This window comes from Sarcophilus harrisii, chromosome 5 (genome assembly GCF_902635505.1).
Source record: "Sarcophilus harrisii chromosome 5, mSarHar1.11, whole genome shotgun sequence".
Lineage (NCBI taxonomy): Eukaryota > Metazoa > Chordata > Mammalia > Dasyuromorphia > Dasyuridae > Sarcophilus > Sarcophilus harrisii.
In genome coordinates, this window is record NC_045430.1 from 255,021,496 (window position 1) to 255,047,405 (window position 25,910).

Here is a 25,910-nt window from a genome sequence, read left to right on the forward strand (position 1 = left end):
TGCTTTGGTGGCAAGAACTTTATATTGTTGTGTCTTTAGTCACTATGGATGCAGCATTTGCAAAAGATAACATCAGACTTATCTCTACATAGGTTGCTGCTCAGGATTAGAATGATGGGGCAGGAGGACTTTGGTTGGAAGCAGGCCTATTGATCTGTGAGGCAATGCTACTCAGCATCAAGGGTTATCTACACTGGGATGTGAGGAAAAGTGGTGATCAAGGTGGTAGTAGGGAGAGGTTTGACCTGCCTGACACATGCAGGTTAACAAGGCTAGTTTGCCTGACAGAAGGTGACAGCTGGCTTTTAATTGGTGAGCTGGCTTCTTCTCATAGGAAGTTCTTCCCCAGATGACACTTTCAGCAAATGGGCTGGAAATGGGCTGGAATCAAGACTGGAGGTCTGAAGGTTTTATAATCCAGGACTCTTGAGTTTATCTGCCCGTCTGATGCAGCTGGTTAACAAGTAGTATTGCTAATGACAAGGAAGATGGACTCCTTCACAATGATTGTTTTCCTCAATGTCTGATTCAGGATCTAATATGGAAGGACAAAGTTTTACCTGAACCAAAGTATTGGGATGTTGTCTCACTATATGTAGCTCAAAGTATTTTGGCTGACAGCAAAAGTACATATGGTGAAAAGAAGAATATTATGTAGCTTCCATTTTCCTCATTATTTTGATTTCTCCTGCTACAACTCAACACTTTGAGAGTTTCATTTTACACAGTTTAAAAGTTAAGAGATTTTGCTATGCCAACATTTACTAAAAAACATTTTTCTTACATTTCAGAATGTTAATGCTATGTCCAGACTGCTATAAATGCTAGTTCTATTTATGATAATACTCCAACTCCAGTTCTCTAGACATTTTGATTTGTGTTGGTGATACAAGGATTTACCATCTGCTATGACCATTATCACCATTATCTAGTTTACACTGTTTGATGATTAAAATGCCATGTTCGTAAGTCAATATTGTGTTATTATTCTTTTATATTTAATCTTTTAAAGGCCACTGCACAGGTGGATAAAATAACTCCTCTTTATAGCTGGATAAAAGTATCAGGATGCAATCAAATCAGGCTCATCGAAAGGATTCTCAGAACAACTACAGCAACAGACAGGAAGGATGATAGTAACTACATGTACTTCAGGCAATTATTGTCTATTGATTTCGATGATTTGTGCTTGGTCTTCAAAATTATCTTGCAAGTTTTTTAGTCCCAGGTAAGTGAAAGATTATGGGTATTTGATTTGTTTTTGCCTATTAAAATATTCTATAAGTTTTGGTGTCAATGACTCATCAAGGAATTTGTAAGCAATAGTTCAGTTTGAGTTATTGTTTGTAATTGTTTAGTAATTGAGCTTTCCAAAATACCTGGAGAACTGTATTTGTAGCATAGGGATTTGTAATCTGTCAATAAATGAAAGACAGAGTGTACCCCATGCATAATTTTAGCCACTAGGTCATGTCTTAAATATTTAGTAGATGCTATATATCTAAACACTATAGTGATATATTACAGTATCTACTATTTATTACTATTATACTAGTATACTAGTACACTAGTATACTAATATACTAGTATATTACTAATAATATACATGATTGAAAAAGCCCAAGCTATTTAAGGGTAATTTCTATAATTTCTGATGCAATGACTTAATTCTTAATTTTCATCAGAAACCAGCTTTTATTGATATTATTATATAATTAAAATTGTTCTTCAAATCTACTCTGATAGAGATCAGAAAAAAATGGCTGCAGTATTTTTAAGTAAAGACTGTTATATAATTATTATTTTAATTGAATAAAATACTACAATGTATATTTTTCATGCTTATTATTATTAGCTCCCACAATCCCCTATACATTACATCTTTGGGCAGAAGGGAAAGGATGACAGCAAAATAGGGGAATGTTCCACACAAAGTGACATATACAGAATGACTTACAGCTCAGATACAAACAGTCTAAGAACAAGTCACCATCTTGATATTATTTTCATAAACTTAGGGTTCTGGGGATTTAAGGTGAAAATTACTTGGTTTTATATATATTTAAAGGTGTTTCTATAGATTCACAGAAATCATCTTCAGGACAATGACAGTAAAAGTACAGTACTTTGTCCTATTCCCACATGGTTTTAATTTCTTCCCCTGCATCTCTATATTTTATAAGCTTTTCATTCCATGTAGGTTGGATATTATATATACTTAGTAAGTTAACATCTATAAAAATACTGGGTTAATTTTTATGGATTAAACGCCAGCAGTTAGAGATAACAGCTCTGTCTATAAGAATTTTTCAGTTCCAGTAGAGTTGACTTACCAAATTATCAAGATTTTATGAAGATTTGTAGTCTGTCCAGGGATTTGTGGTCTGATAACAAAAGACCTTTTGCTTTTTGTGCCCTATGTCTAGCTAGATATGTTGTTAAATGTTTAAAAATTACAGCTATACAATGCTGCGCAATTTCACTGCATCATCCACATTGAACAATAAATCCAGGCATTTTAACAGTGGAATAACTGTTTGTGGCAATGAATAAGGTACTATAACTTGGCCTCTTCTCTGTTATTTCTTTGTGGACATATTGTACCCTGACACCTTTTCAGGTCACTCTTGGATTTTTGTCATTTTATAAGCTACAATCACTAGATTTGAACTTTCACTCAACAAATCCAGGACACTTCTTTTATATTGCAGTTATTTCCTTTTGAAGTAATAAGGCTTGTGCTTCCCAAGGAAGTCCTGTAAATGTTAAGCCTGTTTTATGATATACTCTAAGAAAATGTCTTCCTCTATTTTAACCAGAAAATGTCACTCTTTCCATGGCAGCCTAGGGGTAATAAGCTTCATTTTTTATTAACACTGTAAGATCTTTTGTTTGGACATTTTCTATATCTCATATCATTCATTTTACCATAACCAAAAAAAAATGTATATTGTCTGGGATAGCTACAGTGGATGGAGAGGTGGATCTGAAAGTCAGGAAGATCCAAGTTCAAATCCCGCCTCAAGACATTTATTAACTGTATGATCCTGAACAAGTCATTTAATCTCTGTCTGTCTCAGTTTCCTCAACTGTACAATGAAGCTAAGAATACCTTCTGTTTCAGAGGATTGGTATATGGATCATATGAGATAGTAATTGTAAACCTCAGCACAGTGCCTTGCTACAAAGTAGAGGCTTAATAAATAACTACAACTATTTTAAAAGAGTTCTTCTTGACACTTTGGGCTACTCATCAGTTGCTTAACAAAAACAAACTCAGCTTTCATCCAGAAAAACTTATGCTAAATAAATTCATTTTATCTAGAGAACACCAGGAATCTCCTATAACAATTGGTACAATTTATTTCTGTTTTCAAATAATTAATCAATATTTACTAAGTGTCTACTATGCAACTACTACAGGCATAGCCCTGAGTAAACAAAGAGACAAAAGGCAGTTTCCTGCCCTCAAGAAGGTAAGGGATGCCCCTGGAAAACTTTCAGTCTCAATTCCTTCTTAGCATATACCTTAAGAATTTTACCCTTGAGTCCAAAAGATATTTTAATATCACTGGAGCAAATTTAAAAGAAGTAAAATAGCTACTTAAATGTGCCAGGAGAAACAGATAACGATTGATGAGGAGGACAAAGATAATGGTGATAAGGACGATAAGCATTTATTAAGATTTTTCAAGATTTAAAAAACACTTAAACAACATTATCTCATTTGATTGTCACAACCACCATATATTAATATAATTTAGATATTCTTAACATGCCAATATTAGCTATAAGGAAACTGAAGTAGACAGAGATTAAATAAGTCTCCAAGTTACACAGCTAGCAAGTGCTGAGGCCAACTGAGAACTAACATCTTCCTAACTACAGGCTGGCTTACTCTTCACTGTACCATCTAACTAACAATCTAACATGTAACTAGATGCCATTAAGCAACACAGCTAAATCATGATCTATGTCAATAATAAATTCTATGAGGTGGTTCAAATGATCAGAATTCCAACTATTTAAAATTATAGTTAAATATAAAATATAGCCATTCTTTTCAGCCCAATGGAAACATGCAATGAATTTTTATAATAAACTAAGTTTTTACCTGTTAATGTGATATAACAGTAAATGATAAGAAAAATCTACTACTTATTCCAGTTCATTACAGAGTAATAAAAGTTATAGAAAACAAAGAGTTAATGAATATTATACCAAAATATAAGTCTGTACTAATGACAAAAGTATCTTTTTTTGCTTAAAATGTTTTAGCAGTGTAGGTTATAATTTTTCCTCCTTAAATCTTAACTATATGGTAGTAGGAAGATAGAGATTTATCCATATCTCAGTGCATATGCATATCCACACGGTAGGATGACCAAGGGCATTAGGAAAAAATCATTAATGCTTTAAATCGATACTGTTGGCTATACAATATTTTCAAATAGCTAGGCTACAATTACTTCTAAATTAGCCTTCAAAAACAAGTTTGGTCTCCCCTAATTCTTTATTTGGCCACTAGGGGGAAAAAAAAAAACTAGAAGCTATCGATGATTATTATCTCTTAAAGCACTGGAAATTCTAGATTGATAAACAAGTATTGGTTTTCATTTAAAATCTCATTCTGTATTATTCCCTAATTGAGAGATTGAGTCTTTTTCTTTCTTAGAAATGTAAGTTCTAGAAATTCTAAAAAAACATTCATTTGCAGAATATGCCTGTTTCCTCTACATAAAAATGTTTTGTTTATCAGTTTTCTTTGACTATTTTCTTCAAAAAAAAAAAAAAAAAAAAGAAAAGATATTTAGTTGCTGCTGCTTCATCTGCATTGGTAATTTTTAAAATGCAATTGAACTCAATTTTTTAAATCACCAAACCAACCAATACTTGCAGTAAAAGTTTCTTCATTGTCTACTTAATTTCTATTTTCTTTCAAGGCCTTAAATAAATCTGACATCTTTTTGTCTGAATGGCTGCTTTAAAAGAAATATATTTGATTGTAACATTTAATCCATAAAAAAGCTAAGGAAAAATGCTTCACACTTTGTGGTTGTTTTCAAACCACAAAAACCTGATGTAACTTTGTCTTTTTCTTTCATTTCACCTGAATGTTTTATAATATTCTGTATTGAGGCAGGGGCAGAGAAGGAAATAATAAACATTTACAAAACAACTACTACATGCCAAACCTTGTATCAAGCATTTTACAAATATCTCATTTGGTCCCCACAACTTTGAGAGACAAGCATTACTGTCCCTATTTTACAGCTGATGAATCTGGAGCAAATAAGTCAAGTGACTTGACCAGAGTCATTTAGCCAGTAAATGTCTAGAATGGGATTTTAACTCATTCTTCCTGCCTCTAGGATATGCAGTCTTGGCACTAAGCTACTTAGCTACCTGTAGATGAAAGGATTCCAACATCTTTAGAGTTATTATTACCACAGTCTTGCTATACAATTACATCAATGTAATAAATAGCATGCTTCTTTCTTTTCACTGGCTGTCTTTCCATTGGAAGTGTTATTCCTTTTACCCATTTTGTAAAGGTGTATTTTTTTTTTTTAAGTTTTATCATAATGGTTGGAAATATAGCAAACATCATTATCACATTGAACAGTTAGTGATAGACAAATATAGTCCAAAATTCACTCACAAGCTTCATATTTATCAAATTGGCTTACATGAAATGCAACCTGAAATAGCTGTATAATTCACATCAAATTGCATTTCTTATCATTTGACCCCTCATTAATAAAAATATAGTTATACTACCTAAACTGACTTATTCAATATTATGCCAATCAAACTTTTAAAAAATTACTTTGTAGAGCAAAAATAATAGCGACATTCATTTCGATGAACAAAAGACAAAAAAAGTCATGTATAATAATGAAAAAAAGAGGGACAGAGAGCAAAGTAGCAATTATCAAAAAGATTTGATATAGATTTTTAAAAAAAGAGAGGTGAATCATTGGGATAAGATTAGCCATACATAAGGAAACATATAGTTTAGCCTCATCTTCAATTAGACTCAACATTCAACAAAACCTGCCAGGAAAATCAGATAGTAGTCTGGCAGAAATTAGGTTCAGACCAGCATCTTATGACATATACTAAGATAAGCTTCAAAAGGATACATAATTTGAATTTTAAAAAAAAGATTACTTTGGACATAAAATATAGGCCCAATGGAGAAATTTCCTTTTAGATTCATTGATAGGGAAAAATAGTTCATGATGAAACAAGTCATAAAAAGGAACATAAAAGAAAAAGTGGATATTTTAATTACATAAAACTAAAATGATTTTTTACAAACAAAACCAATGCAGCTAAAATTAGAAAGGAAAAAGATATGAAAAAAAATCTTTATAACAAGTTTCTGTGATAAAGTTCTCTTTTCCAAAAAAAAATATTTTTCCAGTAAAGTATTTTATGCAAATTTGTAAAAGTGATTCTCCCAATGATACATAACTAGAGGATTTTATTTATAGCCAAAGAGTTATTAAATTACAATTATTCTTTGAACAACAGATACTTGTTTTGAGTATATATTTTCTATACAATATGAGATCAAAGAAAAAGGAAAAAGATCCAAATAGAATAAAAATATTCATAGTAGCCTTTTTTGTTGCATAGATCTGGAAACTAGTGACCATATGTTGGTTAATGGTTTAAAAAAATGTGGTAAATGAATGCAATGGAATACTATTTTACCAATGACAGAAAGACTTTTTCAGAGAATTCCAGGAAAATATATATGAACTGATATAGATTGAAGAGAGCAGAACCAAGGAAACAAGTTAGTCAATAACAACAAAATTTCAAAAGTAAAAAAAAAAATGGAAAGACTTTTAGAATTAAGATCAATTAATCTATAGGATGAGATAAATTTTTGAACAAATTTATATATAGAATGAATATGTTTTTCCTGACTATGCACATTAGCTACAAGGGCTTTCCCCTCTTTCTCCTAATAATAAATCATTTAAATTCCATTTGTGGGATTTAAAGGTGAAAAGGAAGAAAAAATGCTTGATAAATGCAGGATAAGAGGGGCTTTTTAAAAGCAAGAGCTTCAATTTATATACTTTTAAAAAAATACTGTACATAAATGATACCTGCAATTTCATGTGCAATATTTTTTGTATTATTATGCACATTCCATTAAATTCAGAATTTTTAAAAACTGATTAAAAATACCAATGGAGATTAGGTCTCCTACCTCCTGTCAACCTATCTCTGAATGCCATCTGGCTTCTTTCCCACTAAAGGATACTTCCTTGACACGTCTGTCTATTTGTACACATATTACATCCTAAACAAATGCTTATTCCCTGGGGACTGATTGGGGAGATCTCTCTAGCTAAGGGGTTCTAAACTATTCTATGTTTAGACCCTTCTGGCAGTATGGTGAAGCCATACTCAGAATGTTCTTAACCATCTCAGAATGTTCTTAAATAACTGAAAGAAATTAGAAAGGGGAGGAGTAGAATATATAATATACCCACTAAATACAATACATAAACATATTATTTATATTTCACATATTTATTAATATGATAAATTCATATATATTAAATATACATATATGTAAAATAATCATGTTCTGTGTATGTATGTGGGTGTGGATAGATGTATGTTTAAATAAAGATTAAAATTTCCATTCAAAGAACCCCTAAAATCTATCCATGGAACTTTTAAAGGTGTGTAAGCCTAAGGTTAAAAATTCCTGATCTTAATTTTAACTATGTCCAAGGCAGTATAAAATTATGCATATCCTTTCATTCGGCAAAACTACTACTAGGTCTATGTCCCAAAGAGATTTTAAAAAAGAGAAAAGGACTCACATGTACAAAAAATATTTACAGCAGCTCTTTTTGAAATTAAGGGAATGTCTCTTGTAGGCTGAATAAGTTATAGTATATAAATAAATGTAACAGAATATTATCTTGCTATAAGAAATGATGACCAGGCAAATTTCAGAAAAACCTAGAAACACATGAACAGATGCTAAGTAAAGTGAGCAGAACCAGGAGAATATTGTGTACAATAACAGCAGCATTATGCGATAATCAACTATAAAAGACTTGGCTCTTCTCAACAAAACAGTGCTCCAAAACAATTCCAAAAGACTCTTGATGAAATATGACAACCGTATCCAGAGAAAGAACGATGGAGTCTGAATATGGATTGAAGTATATTTTTGCTTTTTGTATTTTTCTTTTCTTTCTTGTGATTTTTTCCCCCTTTTGTTCTGACTCTTCTTTTACAACATAACTAATGTAGGTATATGTTTGACATAATTGTTTAAGTATAACCAATATCAGATTACTTGCCGTTTTGGGGAAGGAGAAAGAAGAAATACTTGGAATTCAAAAGCTTACAAAAATGAAAATGTTGAAAACTGTCTTTGTAATTTGAAAAAAAATAAAATAAAATCAAGGAAAAAAAAAAAAAAAGAATGCCTGCTTTTAGAGCCTTAAGCCTTTAACATAATGCAAAGTAGTTTAATTTTCTCAATGAAAGATCTGTTGTTCTTCAGTATGGTCATTTGACCCATCTGGTTTTCTCTAACAAGCAAACATTCTATATTTCATTCTAGATACTCTATAAGGTAAAATCTATACCAACTCTGATCTTTTAATGATATTAAAATACAATCAAAATTATAGTAACAAAAATAATAGGGAGAGGCCACCATGTGAACATCTGGAAGAACAGAGATGCACCCAAAGTGTTTGCCATTTGGAGCCCAAGGACCTGTATTCAAATCCCCAGCATTAAGCCTTTAATATCACTGCATGTGAATTACCTTAGAAAAATTACTAAATGTACTTGGACTTGCTTTCTACTCTAGAAATAGAAAGCTAAACTAGATAGACATTTTAATTTCTAATGATAACATCAGAAAACCTAAGATTCCATTCACTATATCTTCTCCCATATCTCTTTCAGAAAGCTTGATCAGGAAATACCATACAATCATCACCATACTATGTGACCTTCAACAGTGACAATTTCTAGGGGCTTCAATGTTCTTAATTCCTAACAAAAGGAATTTAGACCACATTTCCCACCAGCTTCACTCCAACAATCCATTAGGAAACTCATTACCCTGGGAGATGCATGTTATGCTCTGCCCCTCTGACAGGAAGACAAATCAAAGAATCTTCCAAAACCCTCCAATGAAAGAGAGCTCCAGCTCCAGGCCAGCCAGCCTTCATTTCCTACCAAGCTTTACTCCACTGGACTACATCATACACTTCCCTCCTCCCCAACCCCCTACTTTCACAGCTTCCCTTTTGCATTGCTGTCCCCCATTTGACTGTGAGCTTCTTGAGAACAGGGACTATCTTTCTTTTTGTATTTGTAACCCAGTGTTTAGCTTAGTACCTAACACATAGTAAGTATGTGTTATATGCTGATAATGCTGATTGATCACCAAGATCCCTTCATGCAATACACTTTATAGAAATACAACTAGCATCTATGGACATACATAGACATATAATGGTTGGGACTACAAAGCACTGGAGCATAGGAGATGGAGGAGGAAAAGGAAAGTTTGTATTAAGAAGAACATCATGATGATCATCACCACTAACAATGATATAGTGCTTGTGAAATAGTTTACATATAGTAACTCATTTGATCCTTATAATAAATCTGAGAGGGAGGGGCTGTTACCCCAATTTTACCAAGAAGGTAATTGAGGGAAGTAGAGTTTAAGTGACTTGGTCATAATCCCAGTTAGGGAGAATCTTAGGATTCAAATTCAGTTCTTTTCCAATCCCAAATTCTGTACCCTACCTAGATGCCCAAGTGTGGACTCATGTTAACCTGCTCACATACTAAGAGGTCATTGTAATATAAAATAATCTTTATCTCTAGGAACTCTCACAAATACTGTTCACTATATGATAGTCTGTCCTGAAGTTCTACACCTCACCTCTCCCTGGAAGAAATATGCAGCGAAAAAGAGTTTTGCTCCACCCAGTGTCATTCTGAGCAAAACATGTACATCTGGTATAACCTATTTGATCTCTTAGGCATTTTTTAAAAACTGTATTTCCATTTCAAGGATGTTGGCAATTGAGTTTAAAAACAACAAAGAAAGATATCCCAGGAAATGGAATACTCAGACTTAAAGTTCCCATATTTTAAATTAAGAGATCTAAAGAACAGGCATCAAGAAAAGCCTGATTAGAAATCAAAACAATATTACAGTAAAATTTTATTGAACAGTAATAAAATAATCGAGCTTTTTAACATATTAATGCTCATTATAATCTTTTATTATTATACTTTAATTAACATAAGGATAAGGAAAGCATTTAAAAATATTTCTTCTTAAGGAAAAAAAACAACTTTGTTGTCTAAACACATCTTCAATCTGTAGCCAACAGATGAAACTAAAAAAATGTCACAAGATCCTCTCTTCTACAGATCTTGTGCTCAATGAAAAAAGGCAACAAAATTGACTTTTTAAAGACTAATTCTCTTTCCAACAAGAAGAAAGTTTATTCAAACTTGCCTTTGATAATCAACTAAACGAACTGCACTACAAGCATCAAGGGATAGGGCAGGGATATCTAGCAGGTGCTGCAGTTTATCACAAAACCGTCGAAAATAATTGGAAGTGACACCCAGCACTACCACAAATGATTTATTAGTCTTTCACTCAGCTTTTCAGCTTCCTCAGGGCCAGAATAAATAATTTACCAACTCTGTATCTTCCAATCATTAATTCTTCCCTGTGCATCCAAACTACATTTAACCCTGTTGGATTCAGTGGAATTAAAAACACAATATAATTTTCCTCAAATACGAAGAATTATCAGACTATATCAAAAGGTAAATTTGTCAATGAAAAATTATAACCTAGAGACAGAAGAACTTAAGGGATCAGATTCAGCAATTAAGGTGAGATTTCAAATATTCAAAGTCTAAACTCAAGTAAAGCTGAAATAACACTAGGGAGGTGTATTCCCACATGACAAAGCCTTTTAAAGGTTTGGGATGATTCTGGGACAGCTAATCAAAAAAAGCAAGACCCCAGATATACTCCAGAGCATCATTCTCTTTCAAGGACCAATCTGATGATCAGGAACTCCACCTTTTACATTTTTCTACACTTTACAGACCAAAGGCACTAGAAGACCAAAGGTAAAAACTTGCTGGAAAAAAATTAAAATATTATTTAAAGAATGTTTTTGCAATGTGACTTTAAATGGAGACTTAATACAGAGTTAAAAAAATTTTTTAAAAGCCTGAATAAACTATTTTGAATGATTTCATGTGATACACATTTTTTCCATGAAATGTAAAAGGATGCAAACAGGAAAAATGTAAAATGAAAGAACTTTCACTACAGAATGAACTAAAGTTGCAAATTTGAAGATGACTCTACAGTGCCATATTTCGATTAATTATGTAGAAAAAAAACTCCACAGAAAACAAAATCACATCCTAAATCCATTTTTGATGTAAGCTAGTCTTGTCTCATTAAATCAGCATCCATGATTAAAACAGAGATCATTTTTGGTACATAATGTATTGCATTGTTAGAGCAGCATCTGTTTACTGCACAACACAACACATTTTTCAGCTTCAAGAAACTATACTCGTGGAACAAACAATCCAGACCTGAAAATTCTCTTAATATCAACATTTTTATTTCAAAATATTTGGGGAGCAGACCTGAGATTTTACTGATCTGTGTAGGAAATTACAAATGAGCTTTTTTTACTAATAAAGTCTGAAACTAAGCTTATTGAGTTATTTAGATTAAATAGTGTAAAACAGAGTCCCAAAAATCTCAGGGCAGTTTTAAGTTACTAAAGCTATTAAAGCTTAAAACTGCCCTTAGACTTTTGGAATACCTTGTTTATATTAATGAAGTTTAATAATATCAACCAGGGTTTATAGTGTATCCTACAAAGCTATTTTTGAGGCTTCTTAAAAAAAAGAAAAGTCCATACCCTTGTCAACTTTTGTTTGAATAGTAAGAGACTGAATCAATTCAAGTGGTGTCCAGAATAAAGTTCCAATAAGGGAGACCCAGAAGAGGGGTCAGACATGAAGGAAGAAAACCAAAAGAAAGCAGTGCCAAAATATTTCAGGGATACCCTGTTCCCCAGAACCAAGCAAGCAGGCTGCAGCCTGAGCTTGGTATAACAACAATCCTTTGCACTCTGTATGATATCACCTTCTGACAAAAATCTGGACCAGCACCAGGTCATGTATGTACCACCCCTTATTTCCCAGGGCCATCCATCATATGTTCACAATCCCTGATCTTTGTGCTGTACTCCTATTCCTGTCATAGACTCCAGTTCTATACTCCATGAAGTAATCTCAATCCCCAAGACCTGAGACAATGATTTTTCCCACAGGATCCAAGAACACTTGGTTTTTTTTTTAAATAATACTTTTTATTTTCCCCAATACATGCAAAGATAGTTCTCAACATTCACCCTGCAAAACTTTGTTCCAAATTTTCTCTCTCCCTATTTCTTGCCTCCCCTAGATATCAAGTAATGCAGTATAGGCTAAATATGTGCAAATCTTCTAAACAAATTTCTACATTTATCATGCTGCAAGAAAAATCACACCAAAAGGGAAGGGGGGAAAGGAGGAAAACAAAAATGTGATCCATATTCAATCCCCATAGTCCTCTCTCTGGATGCAACTGGTTCTCTCCTTCACAAGTCTATTGGAATTGGCCTGAATCACCTCATTGTTGGAAGCCACATCTATCAGAATTGATCATCATATAATCTTGTTGTTGCCGTGTACAATGATCTCCTGGTTCTACTCATTTCACTCAGCATCAGCTTATGTAGGTCTCTCCAGGCCTCTCTGAAATCATCCTGCTGATCATTTCTTATAGAACAATTATATTCTATAACATTTATATACCATAACTTGTTCAGCCATTCCCCAACTGTTAAGTATCCATTCAATTTCCAGTACCTTGCCACCACAAAAAGGGCTGTCACAAACATTTTTGCACATGTGGGGCCCTTTCCCTCCTTTAAAATCTCTTTGGGATATAGGCCCAATAGAAACACTGCTGGATCCCTTTCAGTATAGTTCCAAATTGCTCTCCAGAATGGTTGGATCAGTTTACAACTCCACCAACAACGTATTAGTGTTCTAGTTTCCCCATATCCCCTCCAACATTCATCATTAACTCCTCCTGTCATCTTAGTCAATTTGAGAGGGAACACCTGTATTTTCTCAAAAAATGCCAACAATGAGAACTATCTCTAGGCCCAAGAATAATTGTGTTGTGGGGCAAATCCTTTTCATGTATATAAGTGATTTCAGCATCAACAGCATTAAGCCATCCTTTTTAGGAGGGGGGACCTTCCACCTGCAGCTATCATTTTCCTCACTCTAAAATTAAACTTCTGTTTACATCAGGACTCTCCTGTCTCTGGCCTGTTCTGTTTCAGCTCCAGTCACCTGTGGGTCAGTTCTGGTTTGACTGACAGCAATGTCACACAAACAAAAGAGAATCCAATAAGAGAAAATGATCAAATATCAAATGCTGCGATGGTCAAGGAGGAGAACTGAGAAAAGGTCAGTAGATTTTAGCAAATAAGAGTTCCCAATTAACTCTGAAAAGAGCAGTTTCAGTTGAATCATGAGGTAAAATTCATATTGCATTACGATAAAAGAGAAAAGAAGCCGACTTACCAGGTATAAACAACTTCCTAAGGGTCCAAGTATAGAGGTTGGTCTTGACAAGAAGAGCTGCTTATTACTTAGAGACTGAAGGAAGGGAAGAGAGAGTAAGATGTGAAGTCAGAGAGCTGTGAGATAAGCAGAAGCAAAGAAAAGAGAGCTCTCAGAACTGTGATTCCTAACTTTTGTGCAGATTATGGACCCTTTAAACATTTTAGTAAAGCCTGTGCATTTCAAGGAAACTAAGTGTATCTAAGACAGTTGCCAAAATTTTTTTTAAGTTTTATACCCAAGAAGAAACCCTGCCTTAGATGATGGCCTCAATTTTCAATTTTCTCAGTGAAATATGAAACAAAGTCAAGTAAAATGGGGAAAGAGAGCTTGTGTTTGAAGAGAAAATGGTTTAGAATAACTGCTGTGGTGAGAGGGTTTAAATACCCAATTAAAGAAGAGCAGAAGGTTCATCTGCTGGCTAAGAGAGCTCAAGCGAAATGGAAAAAACCAAATGAAAATATCCAACTATCACAACTGTGTGACTTCCTCCAACTCCATTCAGTAGCATGAATGGAGAAAGACCTTGGAGTTTGGTAAAGTGTGATCTATGGATAGTTAGGGATAACAATAGGTAGAATACAGGCCCTAGAGTCAGGAAGAGCTAAATTCACATCTGGCCTTATACATGAGCTGTATGATCCTGGGCAAGTCATTGAAACCCGTTTGCATCAGAAAAGAAAATGATAAATCAATCCAGTACCTTTGCCAAGAAACCCCCAGATGTGTATGTGTATGAAGTGAGTCTGTAATGAGTAAGTCATAAAAGGTAACTCCCATACTCCAACACACCAACATGAAAAAAGATACTGATGAAGTCAGTGTCAAGGAAAAAACATGTCCATTGACAAGTTTGAAAAAGACAGTCAACACTTTAGCATGTTGCTAATCAGGTTTAATTAACACAAGCCAGAACAGTTAGGTCTGTTCTGCTATGGTAGTGAAGCTGTGATATCCTCAGTACAAATAGCTAATATTTCAGATAAAAAATACAAAACATGCTTGAGGGGGAAAATAGGCCATAGACAAATTAAATGCATCTCAGATAACATGTGGATGAATGGATGGACGGATAAATGGACAGAGAGATAAGGATTCAGTGGACTACAGTTGTACTGAGCAAGACAATACAAAGAGAGATATAAAGATTAAATAATGCAAATTCTATTTCTATCATAATTTTTACACTGAGTCCTTTCTCTCCACCCACAACCCACACAGTAAACCCCAAAACTGAAGCCCTAAACACTTTTTGGCTAGATTATTATAATCATTTTCTCCAGTCTCACCTCTTTCCAATTTGTCCTCCACAGGGCTGCCAAAGTGTCAATTCTAAAGTATAAGTTTGATTGTGGCATTCCCCAGATCAAGAATCGACAGCGCCTCCCTCTTGCTTGAGGATAAAAGAGGAGTCATTCTGGTGGACAGGGGATGCTCTGGCCCACCTTTCCTGAATTACTACATGTTAGTCCCCTCCCCAGAGCCCATACATGACTCTCTCCTTCACTTCCCACAGGCTGGCCTTCAAGTCTGGAACACATTCTTTAGCTTCCTCCCTGGTTCAGCTCCAGTGCCCCCTCTTTCATAAGGTCTCCCACAAATTGCTTCCTCTTTACTTGTATATGGTCATATAGGGTGATGTGATAAAGCAAAAAGAGTACTGGCTTCAGATTCAGCAGTCCTGGATTCAAATCTCTTCTCTAATATCACCCATATAACATGGGGCAAGTAAATTAACCTCCCTGTGCTTAAATCAAAAAACTCTTTAAAATGGAAACTCTGATTATATAAAAAGAAACAATTCTAGGGGTGAGGTAAAAAGGAAGTTGTCCAAAAAAACTAAGCCAGAAATATAGGGAATTCACTGCTTTAAAAAAAAAAATCTCTTTGCAATTTTAAAGACATTCAGATAAAACCAAATGCAAAGAATAGGGAACAGATAAAAATGACAGTAAAAATAATATCTGGCAAATTGAGCTTAAAATTGACTTAAGGCTGGCAGGAAATGCTTAAGGGAAATTTCAGTTTGGGACAATTTTGTTTTGTTTTGTTTTTCTAAAGACTATTAGGAAAAGGAGGAAGATCAAATAAGAAAAAGAGGAAGATCAAAGGATGGAGAGAACCAGTGCCTGAACTGTGTGCGAGAATGATGACAGACAAAAAAGAAAAGGAAATATTACTTTACTCTTAAGTTGCTTTCGTTTTCTCAGCCAAGGTGAATTATCTTTGAAATGAAATCATAACAAAAATTGGCTTTTTATCATAAGTTGCAACCCACAGTAAGTAAGAGAACCTAATTTCATGTGATGAGCTCCAGTCACCTGCAGGGATTCTGCCCCACCCCACCCCCAAAAAAAGAATGAGTGAGTCTGACTTCCCATTAACTCCAACCAGCTGACTTGGCCATCACCAAAACCAATCAAGTAACAACACAAACAGGTGAATGAGATTTAAAAAGCAGTCAGTGACTTTTTAAAGATTAGTGAGGATACGCATAAGGTAAACTAGGTCCCAATTTTCCAAAAAGGAGAGGAGAGAGAGGGGAAGAGGAAGAAAATGGAAAACTAGTACTAATTTGTTTTTTAGAGAAGAGAAAGGAAACAAGTACTTATTGAGAATTTACTATAAACTAGGTACTGTGCTATAAATGCTTTGCAGACATCCTATCATTTGATTCTCACAACCTATAGAGTAGGTGTTCTGATAACCCCCTGTTTTACAGGTGAGAAAACTGAGGAAAACAATGTAAGCAGCTTGCCAGAGTCTATTGGAGGTGTGGCTAAAGGACAGCACCCAGATGCTTCAGGTTCAGTGTCTGAATGAAATGAGCCTTCCCCTATCCCCAAACATTAACAAGGGAGGTTTATTTTGCTCCAACACAGCATGAATATGCAACAAGGATGCAGTCAGCTTCTCTGGACTCTTGTCTCCACTGGACAGGTTTGTCCTCCACATCACCAGAGCACAGATTTCTGCCCAGCCTTGGGTGCCCACCAAGCCTGATGCTCTCAGGCTGTTCAATCCGCTGGATCTTTTTCTGCCCCTAAATGGCCAGCAACAAGGAAAGGCCAACGCCGTCACAGGTAAGAGAATTAGTTAAGTGTTTGAGAGGCCACTCATGGGGGATTAGTGAACACCCGGACTACAAAAAGCCAAGATGACTTCACATTAAGAACAGGCAACATAAACTACTCTCATTTCCTTACCTGGCAGATTTACAGCACAGAAAGCACAAACTTCCATTGCTGCTTAGGAATCTTTTCTCCAATAAATTATGTTCCTGAGTTTATCAAACACTGAAATGCTGTTTATGATTTTTTGTTTAATCTAATCCAGGTTAATCTAGAATTATTCCTTTTTTCCCTGTTTAAAAAAATGGTAACAATTAATTTTGATAATTACTGCTTTATAATATATAATACTATGCCCCTTCATCCTTATTTTTAAACCCCAATATTTCTCCTGGGATTATAGACCTTTTGTTCCTCCAAATGAATTATGTTATTATTTTGTCTAGTTCTATAGAGCATCCACTGGGAGATGTAATTGGTATAACAGTAAATCTGAAAATGAATTTACATCATATAATTTTTGTCATATTGGCAAGGATCAAGGGAATGATACAAAGCAGTAACTAGTTAAATGATCATGAAAATGCTATATATTTAAATTCAAGTTTACTTAAAATAAAATTTAACAAAACATTTGACAAAGTTATTCATGCTACTTTTGTGGAAAAGTTGAAGAATTGTGACCTAGATCAATGGTTCTCAAAGTGTGGTCCAGAGAAGCCTGGGAGTCTCAGAAACTCTTTTAGAGAATATACAAATTCCAAATTAGTTTTTATTTCTAATATGGTAAATATATGTATGACCCACATAAACAAAAACAGATCCTCAATAATTTGTAATAGTATAAAGATACTAAGAACAAAAGTTTGAGCATTCCTGTAGATGGTGGTACAGGTAAATGGATTTGAAATTGGATAAATGTCCAGATCCTTAACCAATATTCATTAATAAATATGTAAATTTGAAAGGAAATCTCTAAATTTGGTTCTGTGGTATTTGACATCTTTATCAATGAGTTGAAATTTATAGATCACACAAAACTGAGAAAGATTAGCTAAGAAACTGTATGGTAGTGTTGGGTTCAAAAACCTCTTTACAGGAAAAAAAAAATCTACTCCTTAACAGGAAGAAATGTAAAGTCTTGCAATTTTTTTTTTTTTTTTTTGGAAACTGCAAAGTAGAAAAACCATAGTTTTATGACAAGATGAATTCCTAATACTAAGAATTATCCAAAAGAGTAATGGAACACCTTAGAATTTTCCTTCACTCTAGGAAAGTTGCTGACTGACTGACTCCCCATCAGATTTATTGTAAATACAGGTTGGCCTCAATAACTCTAGAAGGACGTTCCAACTCTAAGACTGGGTATTTTCAGGCACAGGAGAATAGCTAGCACTTGTTCCCTCCCTCCCTCCCTGTCTCAGGCTCTCTCCTTTCTTTCTTTGAGTGACTCAGAAAATCTGTCCTGTACAAGATTTATTATTAGAGACTCTAAAAGTCCAAAGAATGTCACCAGACCTCCCCCCACCTCAACTTTCTGTTAATTTGAATCCCTTCAAAGCAGGGCTGAAGAGTCATCACCTTTTGAGAATGCTGCTAAGGGTTTTTTGCCTAGGTTCCTGAATAATGCTGGAAGGATAACAAAATTTCCATTTTGGAAATCTGGTCACTCCAACTTACTAGGTCTGCTTTATTTAATTATTCCAGAATTCTCAAATAAGCTCACCTGCCAAACTCTGCAGTACACAGAAGAATAAGGGGGGGAGGAGGGGGAAGCTCTACAAGGCATTTAAAAACTTCCAAGGGAACAGTCTTGACTGTTCTCCTCTTTAAAAATATCAGTGCTGGGACTCGCACTATTTTCACATGCTATCCACAAAATGGATGAGGTGTGAAAGAAATCTCTTGTTTAATGTGACCTTTGGCTGTACTTTCACTTGTCATAATTATAAAGTAGCTACTCTCAGAGCCAACACATAAGCTGTGTTATTACCCTTATAACTAGAGTAATAAGTATTTCAAGAAGTGTTTCATACTGTGACAAACTGGAGGCAGAATATACTGATAACACTTTCTTTTGTTACCAAGCATAATGGGCCCTTCTGAACAATGAGTTCTGATACTAAACATATGAATAAGAATTATTGGACCAGAATTTCTCCCAACATTTTAATGCACATCCAAGTGCAAACATGCCCCTTCAGTTACCTAGTCCGACTTGACTATCCAATTTTTAATCAAAAATTCAAATAAAACAGAAATGAAAATTTCAGAATGGAATTATGACTTCAATAATAGAATATTCCATATTTGAGAGGCAAACTGTCATGAGCTATATAGAATCTGAAAGGAATTGAATATCAACACTAAAAGCAAAACTATTCTCTTCTAGTGACTCATTTTTTCTAAAATATTCCACTATTGAAATATGCATTTTCCAAGATTAAAAAAAGCAAAACATTTCCCACTTATGACCTTGTTTAACAAAAAGACTTCACTCACTGAGAAACTAGCAGATCCTCTAAGATTTAGAGTTAGAAGTATGTTCATAAAGCATGTAGTTATCCAACAAGCTTATTTTTCAGATAAGGAAACTGAAGTTAAGAGGCTCAGCTAAGATCATACATATAACATGAACAACAATAATAATCATAGCATTTCTATGGCCCATTAAAATTTGCAAAGTGTTTTACTTCTTCTCTTTCACTTGATCTTCACCACAACCCCCCTTCCAAATGAGGAAACCGAGGTACAGAGAGGTGTAATGACTTGGTTATCAAGGTGGTGAGGGGTTAGGTCACATCTAAACTGAGGTCATTCTGATCCCAGCTCTACCTATTGACCCACCATCTATCTACAAAGAAGGAAGTTGCAGAGTCAGGATTAAAACCAAAGGCCAACTACAAACCCCACAGCAAACACAGTCTAAAGGTCCCACTGTTACACAGTTCCAAGATGACGTAAAATTAAAATAAATTAAATATATTACAAAGTCATGAGTTTGGAAATAATAATAGTTCCAAGGTCATCTGGTCCAAGTAACAGAGGAAGAATCTGACCCTCAAGGAGGATGACCGCCCCACCAAGGAGGCACACTGTGGCAGTGGAAAGAATGCTAGATCAGAGAACAGATAGTCTAGGTTCAAATTCCGACACCACCACATAATACTTTTCTGTCTGAGCCCAAGTCTCAGTTCCCTCAAATATAAACCCCTTTCACCTAAATGTACAATCCCATGAAATCAAGCAGTGACTTTCAGGGTGCTGTCAAACACAATACCTTTCCACAGGATTTGCTTACTTATTTGTTCTGTTGTTAGACGACCCAGCCAGGAAGAATACAGACTGCATCCCTGAACAAGGGTCAGCAGGTCGACACAAAGTTTCACAACTGGCTGCTGAGACTATCTTCTGAAGAGCACACTTACTTCCCTTTAAAGACAACAGTAAAGAATTGGTGCTTGCTAACAGGCAATGGGGGCTGCCAAAACATCTGATTTAAATCCCAGAACCATAGCCAAGCAACCCTGCCCAAGTCCATAACACCTCTGACATTTTACCTTAAATCCTACAAAATGGTGAAGATAATCAAAATCAAAGAAACCAATGCTGCAAAAGCTGCAAGAAGACAAACATTAATACACTGATAGAACTTAGAATAAATCCAACTTGTTCTGGATATCAATTTAAAATGATGCAAGAAAACTGACTAAGCTGTATTATTATTATCCAAAATCCCAATACCAGGTATATATACCAAAGAGATTATAGACATAAACAATGATCCAATGCATATCAAAATATTAATAGCAGTTTTTTGTTGCATGTGATAGGTATCCACTTTTCCTATTTGTTTACTATCTACTAGGAAAAAGTTGAACAAAATGTAATATATGAATAATGATGGAATATTACTATGCCTTAAGAAATTATTAGGAGCAGCAGGGTAGTGCAGTAGTATGCCAGGCCTGAAGTCAGGCAACCTCATCATCCTGAATTCAAATGCAGCCTCAGATACTTACTAGCTGGGTGACCCTGGGCAAGTGACTTAACCCTGCTTGCCTCAGCTTCCTCATAGTCTAATGAACCAGAGAAGGAAATGGTAAACATTTCAGTATCTTTGTCAAGAAAACACCAAATGAAGTCACCATGAGTTGGACACAACTTAACAACCATTGCTTGGGGGAGAGAAGGTAAAGGAGGGGAAAAAGGAAGCACCAGAAATTCTCTTCCTTTCCCTTTCAGAGATCTTCTCCAAAGCCAACTCCAAGCTAGCAGTGCTCTAGCTCCTCTGAACTGCCAAAATTGACCAACACTTAAATACTTAAAGCCCTCAGGGATATGGCTCCTTGATTTGCTCAGTCAGCCGTTGTTCTCTGAAAAGTTCAGCACTCTGGACAAGTCCCTGAATCTGACTGCTGAGGTTTTCACAGCATAACAGCACATATTTAATAGGGTTGTTGTTAAAATCAAATGAGATAGAATATGTACAAAGCAATGAAATGTAAATACTATCACCATCATGAATATTATTATAAATATTATTATAAATGTTAATTATAAATCATAGTACCACCTTATGTGGCTTCATTTTTATAGTTAGTTTCACATTTCATTAACACCTTTTCACTATATTATGGGATTGCTGAGCAAAGAAATTAGTCAAAAACCAAATCCTCTCTCTTTATTATCTCACTGAGAGGTTGGTTAAGTGACTTTCCAATCATCACACAGCTAGTATTATGTCTGAACTGATGCAGGACTGGAAACCTAAGCCTTTCTAACTCTAAGGCCGGCCTATAGCACAGTGACTTTCTATGATACTATTTATGTACCCTGAAAATTATTTTGACTTACAAATCTGAGAATTTCAAATATGGACTCCTTCCTTTGATGTATTTTCTGGAGCCATAGGGGTTGACCCACAAGAAACACTCATTATGATGTTTCTTGATTGATTGGGTCTGACATTTCACTCACAAGTCTGACCTAATATAGCAGAAAAAGGCATTTCGAAGTCTTATAGTCTTTCAAAGCAGCCATCTTTGTCAAAATAAGGCAAATTAAAAAATAAAAAATCCAGAGCAAAATGTCTGAAACTGTTCCTCTCCAATACATAGAATAGATATGAAAGTCATTGATCTATATATACAGTACACACACTTTTAAATCCATGTATATAAATCAAATGAAAATGCTTTCTTTAAGGCAAGCATGTGAAGATACTAAAGCAAGATTCCAATTAAATATTCATACATTCAATATTTCAAAATAAGGAATTTGGATATACACATGCATAATTTACAGTTCTATAGTGAAACCTGTCTACAGAGACCATTTTCACTGTACTTCAATTGCATCCCAACTTGGGTTGCACAACACAGCTTCACTCTCCAATGTTAAAACTTTAAAACACATAGTAATTCACCTCCAGCAAACAGAATAAAAACCACGTTAGGCACACGATACTCTCCTACGCAAACTAAAGTCAGAGAACTATCCTCTCACTACACCACTTTGGGGAGGTGGAAAGAGCAAATTAACTTACTGGCAAAAGCAACAACTGCAAAAAAAAATTCAAATAGTTAAGTCAGAACAGTTACAATTTAGAAATACACACTGGTAACTTACAGTATTATATTTTCCTTATTATTTACTCCATTAAAAGAATATGAACTCTACATAACCCAGGGAATATATGAAATGATTTAAATAAAAGTCATCATGACTACTTAAATATCCTATGTCAGATATATTTTTAAATAGTTCAATCTATTTAAACATGAGGTTTTCTCCCCTCCTGGAAAAAAAAAAGCATAATGGAATTTTTTTTTTTTTTTTTTTTTTTTTTTAAATAATAAGCTACTCAGCCACTCAAGATTTTATATAACAAAGGCCCAAATATCTTCTCCCTACTCTACAGTGTGGACATAGCAAGGACAAAAAATGGTCTAATTATGTTTAAACGTCTTTCTGAAATGGTAGATGTGTCGCTGGTACATGACTGCATAATGATCTGCATATACTGGACCACTAGGCAAAACCTGAACAGGTATATATTCCCAGCTAAACTAAACATAACTAAAATTTTATCACCACTGTAAATCACTCAATAAAAAAAAAAATCTATGGGCATCGCAATGAATATACTTTTGCCTTAGAGCTAATACTTTAATTTTTAAGAACCAGAAAGAAAAAAATCAAAACTAGTCAGTAACAATGCAGCGTCTAAAAGCAATAAACTCAAAATTAAGTTATAAATAATTTAAAGCATGTCATGAAGATGTATTAATAATTCATCAGATAAATAATTTACTAAATAATCAAATAAATAAATAATGAAATACATAAATAAATCAGCAAATAAATAATTCTGCAAAATAACCTAAACAATAAGTCACCAAAACAAATGACAACCTGCAAAACTACAATGATTTTCTAAATTCTGATAGTTTTAAATAAGCTAATGTATATAAACTAAATCAATCCTTGTTAGATACAGGAATATTTTTCACTGCTAATGGTGAAATCCTTTTTGAACTAAGACCATATTTTCAAATTTTTCAAGAATGCATGAGTGTTTCTTGTAAATAATTAAATATGACTCTTAAAATACATCCTTCTCTGTATACACATAGCTATCTCTTTTAACAAATTTTTCTCCAAAATAAATGGACATTCCTCTTTACAAGGTTTTTAATTCACTTTTTATACCAAGAGTGCTACTTACAGTACAATAGTGCTTGAGCCTTTTGGGTTGTTTTCTATCTTCTACAAATCTTTAGAAGTTTTACTGCAGGGAAAGAACAAACAGAATAACCTTAATTATTACAGATGGCATCTCATTCATTAGTGGATGACATTTTTTTTTGAAAGCACAAGAAAATCTGTTTTATAATTCTACAAAGCAGTTTAATGTGAAACAACCATTACTACTTGCAAACTACCTAAAGTTTTAGAAGTCTTTGGTGGAACGAGTTCAAGCAGATTGAGGCCTGCTTCTTGTATTTAAACTGACACACAATCTGTGCAACTGGCAGTCTTTCAGATGCGAAGACAAAAACCGAGAAGGACAACATGTTTGGCTGACATCTAATATTATCCTTGGTTTTAGAAGCCCAAAGTCCTTGAAATAATATAGCAAGATCACTTAATTTCTACAATCTACAATATACTTACAATTAAATTAGAATTCTGTAATTCAAAATTCAAAAATAATATCGAGAAGGGTCAAAAAACCAATGATTCCATAAAGCAGACTTCATTCTGCGTTTATTTTAATATATTATCATAATACCTATTAGATTTTTCTTGAAATCCATTGGGATACTGCTTTCTGAAAGCCAAATCCAAACAGAAAATGAAGTTTATTTATATATTTAATGTACATGAAAAGTTTGTTTATTTAATACATTAATGATCTGTGAATTTGTTGGTTTGATATTTGTCCCAACAATGCAGATTACAATCTCTTAATGATTTAGCTGAAGATCTTCTGAGATGCAGTTACTAAAAAATTCATCACCTTGTGAACACCCTAAAATGATCATGTATGAATTTAACTAAGCTGATTCACTCAGACAACAGACACACAATATTACCAGACCTCTTCTACCCATAATCGTTCCAGATTTCATTTTTGCCTTCCTTTTATCCTCAGTGCTTTGCTCAGTGTCTGGGAGGTACTTTATAAAATGTTTCTTGATTGAGTGAAACAACAGAGCTTGCCTTCTATAAGCAAAATCTTCAAGAAGCCAGGGTCAACTTTATGGACTAAGCAGGAAGAATACTTTAAGGGAAGTATGCATAAGGAAAACATAAAGACATAAAAACTTGCATTTTTCTTTATTTTTTTCAAATCCTAAGCATCAACATCAGAATTATTCTAAGATTTAAGACATTTTCCCTGTGATAATCCTAAGAAAAGAGTAACACAAGCAGAGACTTTCTAGATTAGTTGTGATCTTAACAACTGGCTGAATAAGTTTTGAATATTATGGAATATATGAATGTTGTGGAATCCTACAAGAAATGATGAGCAGGCTGATTTCAGAAAACCCTAAAAAGACTTACATAAACTGATGCCAAGTGAAGTGAGCAGAACCAAGAGAATACTATACACAGTAACAAGATTATGTGATGATCAACTGTGATGGACTTTGCTCTTTTCAACAATGAAATGATTCAAGGCAATTCCAATAGACTTGGAATACAAAATGCCATCTGTATGCAAAGAGAGAACTATGCAGACTGAATATGAATCCAAGCATAATATTTTCACCTTTTGTTTGTTATTTTCCTTCTCATGGTTTTTTCCCTTTTGTTCCTATTTTTCTTTTCTTTTCTTTACTTTACTTTATTTATTTATTTTGCTGAGGCAATTGGGATGTCACATGATGCCCAAAATCACACAGCTAGGAAGTATTAAGTGTCTGAGGCCACTTTTGAACCCAGGTCTTCCTGACTTCAGGGCTGGTGCTCTATCTACTGTATCATGTATAACATGACAAATATGGAAATATGTTTTTAAAAAATTATACACACTGAACCTATATCAGATTACTTGCTGTCTTGGGCAGGGGGAGAGTAAGGGAGTGAAAAAATTTGGAACACAAAGTTTTACAAAAATGAATGCTGAAAACTATTTTTTACATGTATTGGAAAATAAAACACAATTGGAAAAAAAAATAAGTGATCCATTAAATCCATGAATAAGTTAATTTCTTTGATTCTAAATGTTCACTGGCCTTCCAGGTCAAATGACTATCAAATGGAAGATCAGACATTTTCTCAAGTACTAATGAACTCTAAAAACTTCTCAAAATCAGAATTCTTCTTATTGCAGCCATTTCCACTAGCCAAGACAAGAAGTTCAACAAGGGAACAAACTGAAGATTGACTAGCAGAGAAGGTAACCACTAATAATAAAAGGCTCTCCCAGCACCTTTTCTCTAACCAGGACAGCACAGCCCAACCGAAACTATTTGTTTAATGTCCTGGCTGGGGCTGGGGCAGTATCTGCTAGTATACTCTGTCCCTGCCCTTATGCCATCAAACTGTAGCAACCAGCTGCCAATCTCAATTCGG

At 34.3% G+C, this 25,910-nt stretch overlaps 1 protein-coding gene across 6 annotated transcripts in view; it reads right to left on the reverse strand.

Annotated features, from left to right (window-relative positions):
• TBC1D5 (TBC1 domain family member 5) overlaps nucleotides 1-25,910 on the reverse strand; it is a 571,191-nt gene that overhangs the window by 495,964 nt on the left and 49,317 nt on the right. For 4 of the 6 annotated variants that reach the window (XM_031940325.1, XM_031940321.1, XM_031940322.1 and 1 more), the window contains exon 2: nucleotides 23,554-23,616. The gene's annotated coding sequence lies outside the window, so the exon portion shown is untranslated. Of the gene's footprint in view, nucleotides 1-16,958; nucleotides 17,116-20,124; nucleotides 20,256-20,383; nucleotides 20,442-23,553; nucleotides 23,617-25,910 lie in introns of all 6 variants that reach the window. The other 2 variants (XM_031940323.1, XM_031940324.1) reach the window with 2 other exon arrangements.